Source organism: Rhodnius prolixus, unplaced genomic scaffold (assembly GCF_049639745.1).
Source record: "Rhodnius prolixus isolate KJV_2025 unplaced genomic scaffold, Rpr scaffold_8, whole genome shotgun sequence".
NCBI lineage: Eukaryota > Metazoa > Arthropoda > Insecta > Hemiptera > Reduviidae > Rhodnius > Rhodnius prolixus.
In genome coordinates, this window is record NW_027411593.1 from 38,670,626 (window position 1) to 38,683,437 (window position 12,812).

General features: G+C 36.7%; 1 long non-coding RNA gene across 17 annotated transcripts in view; it reads right to left on the minus strand.

The window, feature by feature from the left end:
- The window catches only part of LOC141451445 (uncharacterized), a 351,563-nt gene that overhangs the window by 62,075 nt on the left and 276,676 nt on the right, over positions 1-12,812 (minus strand). For all 17 annotated transcript variants that reach the window (XR_012456790.1, XR_012456788.1, XR_012456801.1 and 14 more), the window contains one exon: positions 10,458-10,514. This is a non-coding gene — a long non-coding RNA (uncharacterized lncRNA). The remainder of the gene's footprint in view (positions 1-10,457; positions 10,515-12,812) is intronic.

Consider the following 12,812-nt stretch of genomic DNA (forward strand, 5'->3'; position numbering starts at 1 on the left):
ATAATACATTTTTCTATTATGTTTATCAGTTTTATTAGAAACTTTTAGACACTTTGATTTTTTGGGGAAAGATAGTACAGCAATGTCTTCAAGTTTCACAGAGTTTTAGACACCTTCACACTTATTAAGGAACTTCCTGGTTAGTGAAGTGAATACGGCTTCCTTTTCCTGTCCTGAGCACATGTCGGAGAGAAGGAGGAAATAAACATGAGGTGGAACTTAAATATTAATAATGTACAGATCAAAATATGCGGGTAATATCCGAGAATAGAATGGGGACACTCACACAGGAATAGTAGCCCTGCGGGTGGCGATAAAGAAGGCTCTGTCTGAAGATTGCGGCGCTCTGCCCCCACCTAGGTCGCCCAATACAACATATATATATAGATATAGATCTGTGTGAGAGAGAGGAGATAAACTAGGTCAGTCTGTCTGCCGTCCAAGGACACAGAGCACCGAGGACTGTAAAGCCCGCTCCCGCCAATACGCCAGACTCAACGTCTGTACAGTTTGTGAGTCTGTGTGTAGGTCGGTCCATAGTTCGCCCTCTTTCGCCACAAGTCGCGCCACTGTGCTCCTCACTTGCCCTCTCTCTTGCCGCTCCTACCGCCTCCACACTATACATCTTCCAATTCCACTTAATACCATTACTTCTAGCAGTTCTTCCATCTATTGCTATTACTACACTAGCCAGGCTAGTCCCTTACATACCTTTTCTATTAATTTGTTAACACCTTGTTCTAGAACAGATTCAAACAGATATCTTCTCCTACTTTTTCAAAGATTTTCATGAGTTGCAGTTATGCGACTGAAACCACCTTTGTTGACCTTATTTCTTCTTTCACCTTTCCAATCGGGTGTGGCACCTTGGTCAGACTTTGGAAATTCAGTCGCATGACATTCTCTAAGAGCAATTATATGAAAAACATTTCCCTTAATTGGACTTCCTAATATGTTTCATTGACAGTTTTCAATGTCCTAAGGACAAAAACTGGAGAATTCTCAAAAATATCCAACTGGTTCACAGATGGCTTCACGGAAATGCTAAGCGTTTTCAGAACATCAAATCCAAAATCTTTTCGGGTCACGTCCCTGGCTATTACCACTGTTGTTTCCGCCCTAACCTCTAAACACGCTCAAAAACCTTCTCTTTTTCTTTTATAAGGAATAACGATACATTTCGACCTTCTAAGATCTGTGATGTCCCTCTTACTGTTGTCTGTCGAGTTCCAGTACCAGATATCCAAGAATCCCATTTTCTGAGAACGTTCCAGAATGAATATTCTCCTCCAGTTCCTTGTAAGGTTCAAATCTTTCTTGGGTAATAGCATCGCTATCAGTATAGAGACGAATAGGAGTTTCCTCTTATCTTCCCACAGAATCTGCGGGTGCCATCGAGTTTCAAATCCAGGTACTTCTACATACACCGGCCAAGGAATGCATCAAAATTATTTACCGCTTATGATTGCACAGAGAGATCTTCGCCAGTTTCACGACCAAGGAATGTGGCTCCGCAGACTTACTCTTTCCTCTTCAGCTCTTCCAGGAAAAAAACAGGATTCAATTCCGGTTGAGTACCATCCTGAATATTGTACCACTAACTCCTACTTTGTTTTAAAAACGTAATAATAACAACAAATGTACGAGGGTCGTTTGAAAAGTCCGTGCAAAAATAAAAACTACTTAATTTTTTGGGGTAAACCTTTTTTATTTTTCAACATAGTCTCCTTTTAGGCTTATACACTTCGTCCAACGCTGCTCTAGTTTGTTGATCCCTTCCGAATAATAGGATTTGTCCAAGTCTGAAAAATAGCCATTCGTTTCTGCAATTACTTCCTCGTTTGAATAAAATCTTTTTCCCGCCAGCCATTTCTTCATATTGGGGAACAAATAGTAGTCCGAGGGAGCCAAGTCTGGAGAATAGGTGGGATGTGAAACGAGTTGGAACCCTATTTCCATTAATTTTGCGACCACAACTGCTGAGGTGTGAGCTGGTGCGTTGTCGTGATGGAAAAGGACTTTTTTGTGGGCCAATCGTGGGCGTTTTTCTTGCAGCTCGGTTTTCAAACGGTCCAATAACGATGAATAATATGCACCTGTAATAGTTTTACCCTTTTCCAGATAGTCGATGAGGATTATTCCTTGCGAATCCCAAAAGACAGTCGCCATAATCTTTCCGGCCGAAGGAACGGTCTTCGCCTTTTTTTGGCGCAGATTCCCCCTTGGAAACCCATTGTTTAGATTGTTCTTTGGTCTCAGGAGTGTAGTGATGTATCCATGTTTCATGCACAGTGACGAAACGACGCTTAAAGTCCTGCGGATTCTTCTGGAACAGCTGCAAACCGTCCTTGCAACACTTCACACGATTTCGTTTTTGGTCAAGCGTGAGCAATCGCGGCACCCATCTTGCGGATAGCTTTGTCATGTCCAAATGTTGATGCAAAATATTATGTACCCGTTCATTCGAGATGCCCTTCAATCTCACGCACCTTCACTCTTCTGTCATCCATCACCATATCATGGATTTTATCAATGATTTCTGGAGTAGTAACCTCAACAGGGCGTCCAGAACGTTCAGCGTCACTTGTACCCATATGGCCACTCCGAAAATTTTGAAACCACTTATAAACTGTTCTAATCGAAGGTGCAGAGTCACCATAATGTTTATCAAGCTTCTCTTTAGTCTCCTGAGGCGTTTTGCCTTTCATAAAGTAGTGTTTAATCAACACAGGAAATTCTTTTTCGTCCATTTTTTGAAAATCACTCGACTTGCTCGATTCAAACGAATGCCAAACACAAAGAAATAGACCGATCTGGCTGAAACTTGGTGTGTGTTCTTCCAAGAGATGTTACTAACTAAACATAACCTCGATACGCGCCAGTGGTGCTATCTCTCTGACTTTGCACGGACTTTTCAAACGACCCTCGTACATTTCAAATAAATAACGTGAAGACAAAAAATAAAAATAAATAAAAAAAACGATCGCACTACTTCCGGTGAATAAAAATGCCCAAGGGTACCTAGATAAAGATTGTAATTTTCTCAATTACACTATCGACAATAATTATTAGAAGATTGAAGATCGACATTGAGGGTAGAGTCTACTGTTTCAACTTCATAAGACAATCATTTCGCTTATCAGTAGAATATCCTTTCAGTTGTACCCATCTCTGAACCACAGGATGTGGGTTTTGTACGAATAGGCTCAATCATGGAGAATACTGTATCCCATATTATAGCCTTCATTAATGTCTGGGATAATGTCGTCAAGCCATCATTAAATAATGAGCCAATCATTACTATTCATTATTAATAATAGTCTTTAACAACAGTTAGTAAGTGAGTCTTTTTAGTCTTAAAAATCTAATGTGAAGAATCTCATGATTTTTTTTTTAAATTGTAAATAATTTGAAATACCCAGAACAGAAGCAATTGTTATCGCAGACTTGATTCAAACCCAATGAACTAATTGTTTGGCCCCCTCATTTCGGAGTCAGGTTTTTTTTTTTGTTATGCTTTGAAGTTCAAGCTTATTTTAGATACCTCGACTGAGTCAAGACAGCACTGCCACCAAAATAATAACATTTAAGCTTTATTAAAGTTTCTTTTTTTGTGATTCGCGGACCGCTTACGTCACTAAGAGAGAGAGAGAGAGAGTGAGAGAAATCTCAAAGAGAGAAAATCTCTTTTTTTAATCTTAATTTGCCCAACTGCCGTACACTGTTGCAACAAGTGAAACTGATTTGTGATACTAATAACATGAACTGAGTAGCTTGATCGCGAAGAATTCACTCACTTTGCGCTGGCAATAACTTCATTTAAAAAGATGATCTCTTCAGCCTCTAGCTTGGAGGATTCCCTCCCCCCCTAGCAATGGCCAGGAACATGTAGAGGAACAATTAGAAATTTATGGCAAAGCGGAATTTTGCAGTTTGAAACACAAAAGGAACAGGGAGATTTCATTGTAAGGTAGTGTTGAACAAGTGGATTCGACAGAGAGTTTCTGATTGGAAGGATCGGATTCTGTAGAACCTAGTAACTTCCTCTTATTTCCTGCACTAAGAGGAAGTATTGCAATCGGATCATATTTTTAAAATTGATTTTTCATTGGAAATATTCGTTTTGGCGACCACCTGAGCCCCACAAAGTGTTTTAAAAAAAAACGGAAGTAGGCACTATCTAGTTATCACGAGATACGTAAGTTATTGAAAGATTTATTAGAAATTATTTCAATGAGAACCTACATTATAATTAAAATATAAGTTAAAAATAGAATCTTAACAGTAATAAAAGTCAACTAATATTAAAAAATTGGTTACCATCATATTTATTGATAAAAACTGAACATATGACGTTTAACCATGTATATATTATACAGATGTATGTAACGTCACCATTGTATAGACTGTCTCCAACCTTTAGACTATGACACAGCTCCTCTCTTTCTCGTTCTCTCAAACACATACATACTCGTACATACAAAACGAATGAAGTGACGTCTATAAAACACTGTAGTAGTTCGTCAGGTAACAGTTCTTTCAACTTCAATAAATACTACATTCCTGGAATAGCTGAATAAAATAAATTGTTTTATGCAATTTCAAAGAGATAAATTTTCTTGAAAAGTTGGGAATTGTTATTATATGTTTTGAGTTTTCTATTTCTTCCAAATGATGCGGTAACTTAGTAGGAATTTTAAATTTAATTAAACCAAAGCGATATACCTTAACAGTAGGCGATTCACGGGCAATCTCTGCAGTTAATACACGATTTTCTCGAAGTTTTACCATCTTTTAAAAGTTCTTTTTCTTACATAAAATATAACTGAAGTGTAAAAGAAATAAGGTGCCTATTTTTTCAGCAGGGCTTTGCGTCCAACTGCCAAATTAGGAGGCGACTAACAAACATACTTAACTATATAAGTTTCTCATATTAACCATTAAATAAAATCCAAGGCCTAGACCAGGAGAATCGAACCCACTAAACCAACAATACATCTCAGCTTTGCGGGTCTAGCCTATAACTGCCTAACATAATTTACTGTAAATTTCTCATATTAACCATTGGGAATATAGACTAGTACCGCAATACATCTTAGCTTTGCGGGACTAGCTTATAACCGCCTAACATAATTTACTGTAAATTTCTCATATTAACCATTAAATAAAAATCCAAGACCTAGACACTGGGAATCGAACCCATTAAACCAACAACACATCTTAGCTTTGCGGGTCTAGCCTATAACCGCCTAACATGCTTTACTGTAAACTCATATTAACCATTAAATAAAAATCCAAGACCTAGACACTGGGAATCGAACCCACTAAACCAACAATACATCTTAGCTTTGCGGGTCTAGCCTATAACCGCCTAACATACTTTACTGTAAATTTCTCATATTAACCATTAAATAAAAATCCAAGACCTAGACACTGGGAATCGAACCCACTAAACCAACAATACATCTTAGCTTTGCGGGTCTAGCCTATAACCGCCTAACATACTTTACTATAAATTTCTCATATTAACCATTAAATAAAATCCAAGGCCTAGACCAGGAGAATCGAACCCACTAAACCAACAATACATCTCAGCTTTGCGGGTCTAGCCTATAACCGCCTAACATACTTTACTATAAATTTCTCATATTAACCATTAAATAAAATCCAAGACTTAGACCAGGGGAATCGAACCTACTAAACCAACAATACATCTTAGCTTTGCGGGTCTAGCCTAAAACCGCCTAACATACTTTACTATAAATTTCTCATATTAACCATTAAATAAAATCCAAGGCCTAGACCAGGAGAATCGAACCCACTAAACCAACAATACATCTCAGCTTTGCGGGTCTAGCCTATAACCCGCTCGCCTGCAGAGCTTCTCAGTTATAAAATTTCATTTAACACAAAATAAAGCCCAAGATTTCAACTATTCTGTAAGGACCCATGTTACATCATTTAAAAAAAATGGAAAACTATAATTCCGTTATAGAAAATTTGCACTCTCGGCCAAATCATTTTCTTTAAAATGAGAGTTAATGCAACTTATACAATCCTTAATTAATTAATATGACGTGAGCGATTGGTAAACGTATACCGCCTAAAATAATAGCACGATGTATGGCGGGTCAATTGCCGGTCTTATTTTAGATAATGGAATTTTATTTATTTATTTATTTTTTTAAACAAATTTAAACAAATTCTTGGGTCGATACAGTAATTAATTGCCTCATATTATTAAACCAAAATTATTTTAATTACATTTTTCTATTAAAGTATGGAGAGAGAGAGAATATAAATTAAATAAAATTAATCAAACAATTTATTATGCTAAATATTTGAAAAGTATCCAAATTCTAATTTAAGAATAAAGTTAATAAAAATAAAGGTAGTGAATAGAAATAAAGGACGGTGCAGAGCCTATATTTATGTGAATACCGCCACACCCAGCTGTTTAGCAGGTCTGATAAAATATTGGGAGTTTTGATGATGTACAGCACAGTTCTGACTGTCCAGGTGAGAGATTGGCTACAATGGTGAGGGGATATCACTTCGCCAAAACTTCCTAGTTTGCGTTCTGTGATGATCTATGAATGAACATTTGTAGGTAAGTGTTTAGACACGGATCTCCTGAGTAAAGACCGCCTATCTACACAGATCTCTCAGCATCATCAATTATCACACCACCAAAATTTGCCCATGATTCAAGCGACCACATTCTAAACACTTTTTTGGACTCAGGGGATCTCAAAACGGAAGGAAGTTAATGGTGAAAAAAAATCTTACACGATCGAAAAGTATCAAATAACTAAAGCAAAGAAATAGCAAAATTACCTCGTAGTCAAAAAGTTCAACCATATAACACAGAATAATTTAAATAATAATAATAATAAATTGTTTATTGGTATTTCAAAATACACACATAAAAGTAATTTTCTCATTTTTAACATTAAAGCATGGACTTCTCGAATAATTTAAATATAGCATGATATTTCGTTACTCTGCAATAACTATTCCAAGATACTGGAATTATTTGAAAGAAATATTATTTTCTACCATTTGCTGGAGGCAAGACTATTTACCAATTGCGCTTCTAGCTGGCGCACCAGCGTATCTATGAACAACGGGATAGCTAAGATGTATTGTTGGTTTAGTGGGTTCGATTCCCCCTGGTCTAGACCTTGCATTTTATTTAATGGTTAATAAAAGAAATTTATAGTAAAGTATGTTAGGCGGTTATAGACTAGACCCGCAAAGCTAAGATGTATTGTTGGTTTAGTGGGTTCGATTCCCCCTGGTCTAGGTCTTGGATTTTATTTAATGGTTAATATGAGAAATTTATAGTAAAGTAAGTTAGGCGGTTATAGACTAGACCCGCAAAGCTAAGATGTATTGTTGGTTTAGTGGGTTCGATTCCCCCTGGTCTATATCTTGCATTTTATTTAATGGTTAATATGAGAAATTTATAGTAAAGTATGTTAGGCGGTTATAGACTAGACCCGCAAAGCTAAGATGTATTGTTGGTTTAGTGGGTTCGATTCCCCCTGGTCTAGGTCTTGGATTTTATTTAATGGTTAATATGAGAAATTTATAGTAAAGTATGTTAGGCGGTTATAGACTAGACCCGCAAAGCTAAGATGTATTGTTGGTTTAGTGGGTTCGATTCCCCCTGGTCTATACCTTGCATTTTATTTAATGGTTAATAAAAGAAATTTATAGTAAAGTAAGTTAGGCGGTTGTAGGCTAGACCCGCAATGCTAAGATGTATTGTTGGTTTAGTGGGTTCGATTCCCCCTGGTCTATACCTTGCATTTTATTTAATGGTTAATAAAAGAAATTTACAGTAAAGTATGTTTTGCTAGTCGCCTCCGTCCACGACACCTAATTTGGTAGTTGGTCGTAAAACCCGCCTGAAAAAAGGAGCATTTTCTTTACTTTGATTTTACTTTTAAATCAAATGCAGAAGGTATAAGTAGCCCCTCCATGTTCAAATTACCCCGCACAGGAGAATATGATGACTGTAAGGATCCGCAGAGGCCGACAATGCACAATTACTTCCGTTTTTCGACGCTGCCCCAAAGCATTATTTTAAAAAATTAACCTTCGTTAAAAGGCCACTAAAACTAAGTTTCTTGGACAAAGTTAAAATAAAAAAAAAATATTGGATAATATTCGGGACAATCTAAAAAGCCTATTCTGCAATTTGATATTTCCGCTTGACCAATTTTTGACCAATAGCCTATTGTTAGGATCCCTTGTTTGACGCTAAACTAAATGGTTTAGAATTTTGCCACAATTTTCCGTTTTAAAAACAATTTTTCCTTACTCCAAAACAATTCCAAAATTGTTATTTCCGGTGAATACACAATCTGCACGACCGCAGATTCCCTCTTACAGCAGTAAGAGCATGTTGAAAAAAAAAAAACGTAAGCAATAAGTAATATTTGCTAGATTGTGTATTCTAAAGAGGAAGTTGGATGGTGCGGAAGTTGGTCTTTGCCGACGAGGGTGGGTGTCTGCTGTCTAACCGAAAGCACTCTGGTTCAATACATCGCCGTCTGGTCTGCTGTGCCGCTCCATTCGCCCCTTCCGTTTAACTTTACAATTATTACTGTTTCACACTATATTCCCTTCTCTCCATCTCATATCATCTAAAGATATAACAGCATAAACCCTTCGCTAAAATCTATTATTCCCAACGGGCTTGCCACAACACAGAAAACATTTCGCTTATATCAAATCTCTTTGAGCCGGCAATAATTCACATTTAGTACCACCACTTCTCGTCAGTTTTATACAGGGTGAACCAGTAAGTATTGTCCATAGGTCTACTGTGTGTAGTACACATAAAGTGGAGTTCAAGGACGTATTGGGCAACTTCATATTTTTCCAGTGTTCTTGAGTGACGTCACTTAAAATTTATTTTTTTTTGTGCAATTTGTAACCCTTGACTTCCTTATTTTAAGACAGTCCACTTTAAAAATTGACTACTGGTCCATCTAAAAGAGTTTTCAATGAATTAAACAACTTGATAACTAACACTGTTGAGTGCTCGTGAACACGTTTTCTTGTAAAACAAACATAATTTCTCATACGAAGATAAAAGGAATCCTGGAAAATTATATACCGTTTGAAAGCCCATTAAACAAGGAAACTTTTATAGAAAAGTGCCCAGCACCTAGGTCTGATAATGATCACGTAAGGGCTGAATGAGTTTTCTTAAAAATTTCGATTACTATTATTTTTCCAGCATTCGGAGGAAGATTGAGGCTGTTTGGAGAATAACTTATGCTTCGAAATGGTATAAATTTTTAGAAAATTTATCTGTCTTCCTAACCGTGTCATCAGAATCGAATTCGGACTAAAACTTTCTGAGTAATAACATTTTTATTGGGAAAAAAGTAATGATTTTAGAAAAAAAAATTAAAGTGACGTCACTCAAGAACGGTGGAAAATATGAAGTTGGCCAATACGTCATTGAAGTCCACTTTAGATGTACCACATACAGTAGGCCTATGGACAATACTTACTGGTTCACCCTGTATAAAGTGATCAAAAATCAAGGCTGATGATGGAATATTCACGTGATAACTCTTACAGCGCTAACTGACAAAGTGATAAGTATTTTGAATAGTTAATGATAATCAAATATTAATGGTATCTATGAGTAGTCAGAGAAATAAGAGGTTTTTCTTGACAACAACAGAACGAAGTTCTTCAAACTCCTAAATTTAAAACAATTCTAATGTTCTATTCTTAGTAAAATTGTCCAGATTACAAAACTTGAGGTTACACCGTAATGAAAATTTTAATCTATTTAAGAATGCCCTTATAAAATGAATTTTTCTAGAACGATTATTCAAATAGTCATATCAATGGTTGAAAAAAAAAAAAAATTAAAAAAAGATCAGGAAAATGGAAAATCGTTTCCGATTTCCAGCCGAACAGTTTCCTTGTGCAGGACCGCCCTTTTATTCTTAGAACATGGTACAGAGTGGAAGCCTCATATTACCTCCTGTAAGTTATCTCCATTCGAATTTCCATGGAGAAATGATACTAAATTAAAGAACAATAAGTGCACAATGTGTTTACAAGCTTTTTTTCCCGGAAAATTGAGAAAAAATTGGAAATTTGAAAGAAAAATAAAATCCGTAAAAAGGTGATATTTCCGGTAGATGGTGTTTTTTTAAAGGAAAAATTACAAGCCAGCCACCTTAAAGAATCTAATCGTGTTATACAGTCACAACTTCCTGTGGTTTTTGATTTTCAAGAATATTTTGTGAACCCCCTCGCATTTTATTTTATTTTTTTTTAAATTAATGGAGTCGAAATCGTTTAGTCGATTTAATAAGGATGTGGAGTTCGTCGAAACTCCTTTTCAAACATCATTTTTTAAAATAATAAAAAATTTGCAAATAAAAAATAAATAAATAAAACTACTAAATTACACTTACCTTGACAGCATGAATAAAGAACTTTGTTGAGGATGGGTGCTCCTAAGGGACACAAGCCTGAAACAGACGATTCAACTTTAAATAATAATCTCCTGAACAGAAACTTACAGTTTAGAAAGTTAGGTGTAAGGGTTGATTAAACGCCAAAAGGTTCAAAAATCAGCTGGTACCCAATATTTCAATGATACTTCCGCTCGATACATTCGAAGCAGGTTCCGTGTTTTATTTGAATTAGTTTCTGATTTCTCCACCACTTTTTTTTGAAGTGATTTCTCCTAGTATACTATTGGGGCTTACGAGGGTCGTTTGAAAAGTCCGTGCAAAGTCAGAGAGATAGCACCACTGGCGCGTATCGAGGTTATGTTTAGTTAGTAGCATCTCTTGGAAGAACACACACCAAGTTTCAGCCAGATCGGTCTATTTCTTTGTGTTTGGCATTCGTTTGAATCGAGGAAGTCGAGTGATCTTCAAAAAATGGACGAAAAAGAATTTCGTGTATTGATTAAACACTACTTTATGAAAGGCAAAACGCCTGAGGAGACGAGAAGCTTGATAAACATTATGGTGACTCTGCACCTTCGATTAGAACAGTTTATAAGTGGTTTCAAAATTTTCGGAGTGGCCATATGGGCACAAGTGACGCTGAACGTTCTGGACGCCCTGTTGAGGTTACTACTCCAGAAATCATTGATAAAATCCATGATATGGTGATGGATGACAGAAGAGTGAAGGTGCGTGAGATTGCTAGTGCTGTGGGCATCTCGAATGAACGGGTACATAATATTTTGCATCAACATTTGGACATCACAAAGCTATCCGCAAGATGGGTGCCGCTATTGCTCACGCTTGACCAAAAACGAAATCGTGTGAAGTGTTGCAAGGACGGTTTGCAGCTGTTCCAGAAGAATCCGCAGGACTTTAAGCGTCGTTTCGTCACTGTGCATGAAACATGGATACATCACTACACTCCTGAGACCAAAGAACAATCTAAACAATGGGTTACCAAGGGGGAATCTGCGCCAAAAAAGGCGAAGACCGTTCCTTCGGCCGGAAAGATTATGGCCACTGTCTTTTTGGATTCGCAAGGAATAATCCTCAACGACTATCTGGAAAAGGGTAAAACTATTACAGGTGCATATTATTCATCGTTATTGGACCGTTTGAAAACCTGCAAGATTTTATTCAAACGAGGAAGTGATTGCAGAAACGAATGGCTATTTTTCAGACTTGGACAAATCCTATTATTCGGAAGGGATCAACAAATTAGAGCAGCGTTGGACGAAGTGTATAAGCCTAAAAGGAGACTATGTTGAAAAATAAAAAAGGTTTACCCCAAAAAATTAAGTAGTTTTTATTTTTGCACGGACTTTTCAAACGACCCTCGTATTATCATCAAATAAAAGCAATAATCACATCATTTTAATGTACCCCGTATGCAAGACTTCTTGACCTATGATTACGGTAAGAATATCTTGCCAGGGTGTTGGTCTAGTGGTCAAGAGCGTGGCTTTGTAAGTGGGAGATCCCTAGTTCGAATCTAGCGTATGCAGTTATTCTTATTACTCAAAGAATCATAATACTTTTTTTAATAAAGTGTAGTCATATGCGGGATTAGAACTGGGGATCTCCCACTTACAAAGCCACGCTCTTGACCACTAAACCAACACCCTGGCAAGATATTCTTACCGTAATCATAGGTCAAGAAGTCTTGCATACGGGGTGCATTAAAATGATGTGATGATTGCTTTTATTTGATGATAAAAACCAATTTATCCTGATTCGCCCACAACCATTACATTACACTACATGTTTTAAAATCTTAAATTATTATTATTTTTTCACTTTGTGACATTTTTGCAGTCAGAGGACCTCCTAAAACGTGTATTTCTGGTGGAAAATTAATATTGAAAACCGTTCACGAATAGATAAAATTGTAACTTTGATCTTAAATATCTCGACAAATATTAGGGATATCGAAATGGGGTATACATCACTTTTCATAGTTTTTTATGTAGTTTTCATAATCATTGTCAAAACCAGTGGTCCTTATGTAACCCCAATCGGGTTTTTGGCCGTAACTCCGTAAAAAATGAAGATACAGCATCGGGGCTAAAAGATTTGGAAACTAGACCCAAAAAAACATATAGTTTACTTCGTACGTTTTTTCGAAATTCCGCTTTCCTAAAAAGGTTATTTGCGATTGGTGCGTTTTAAATGGATCACCCTGTATAAGTCGCACTGCGAAGGACCGGTGAGACTGACTCAGAGTCTCTATCTCCTCACAAAAAGAAAACTCATACTTTCATTCTTTACCCAAAGAGCTCCCACACCAGACTCCCAAGTCTTCTTGTCAAA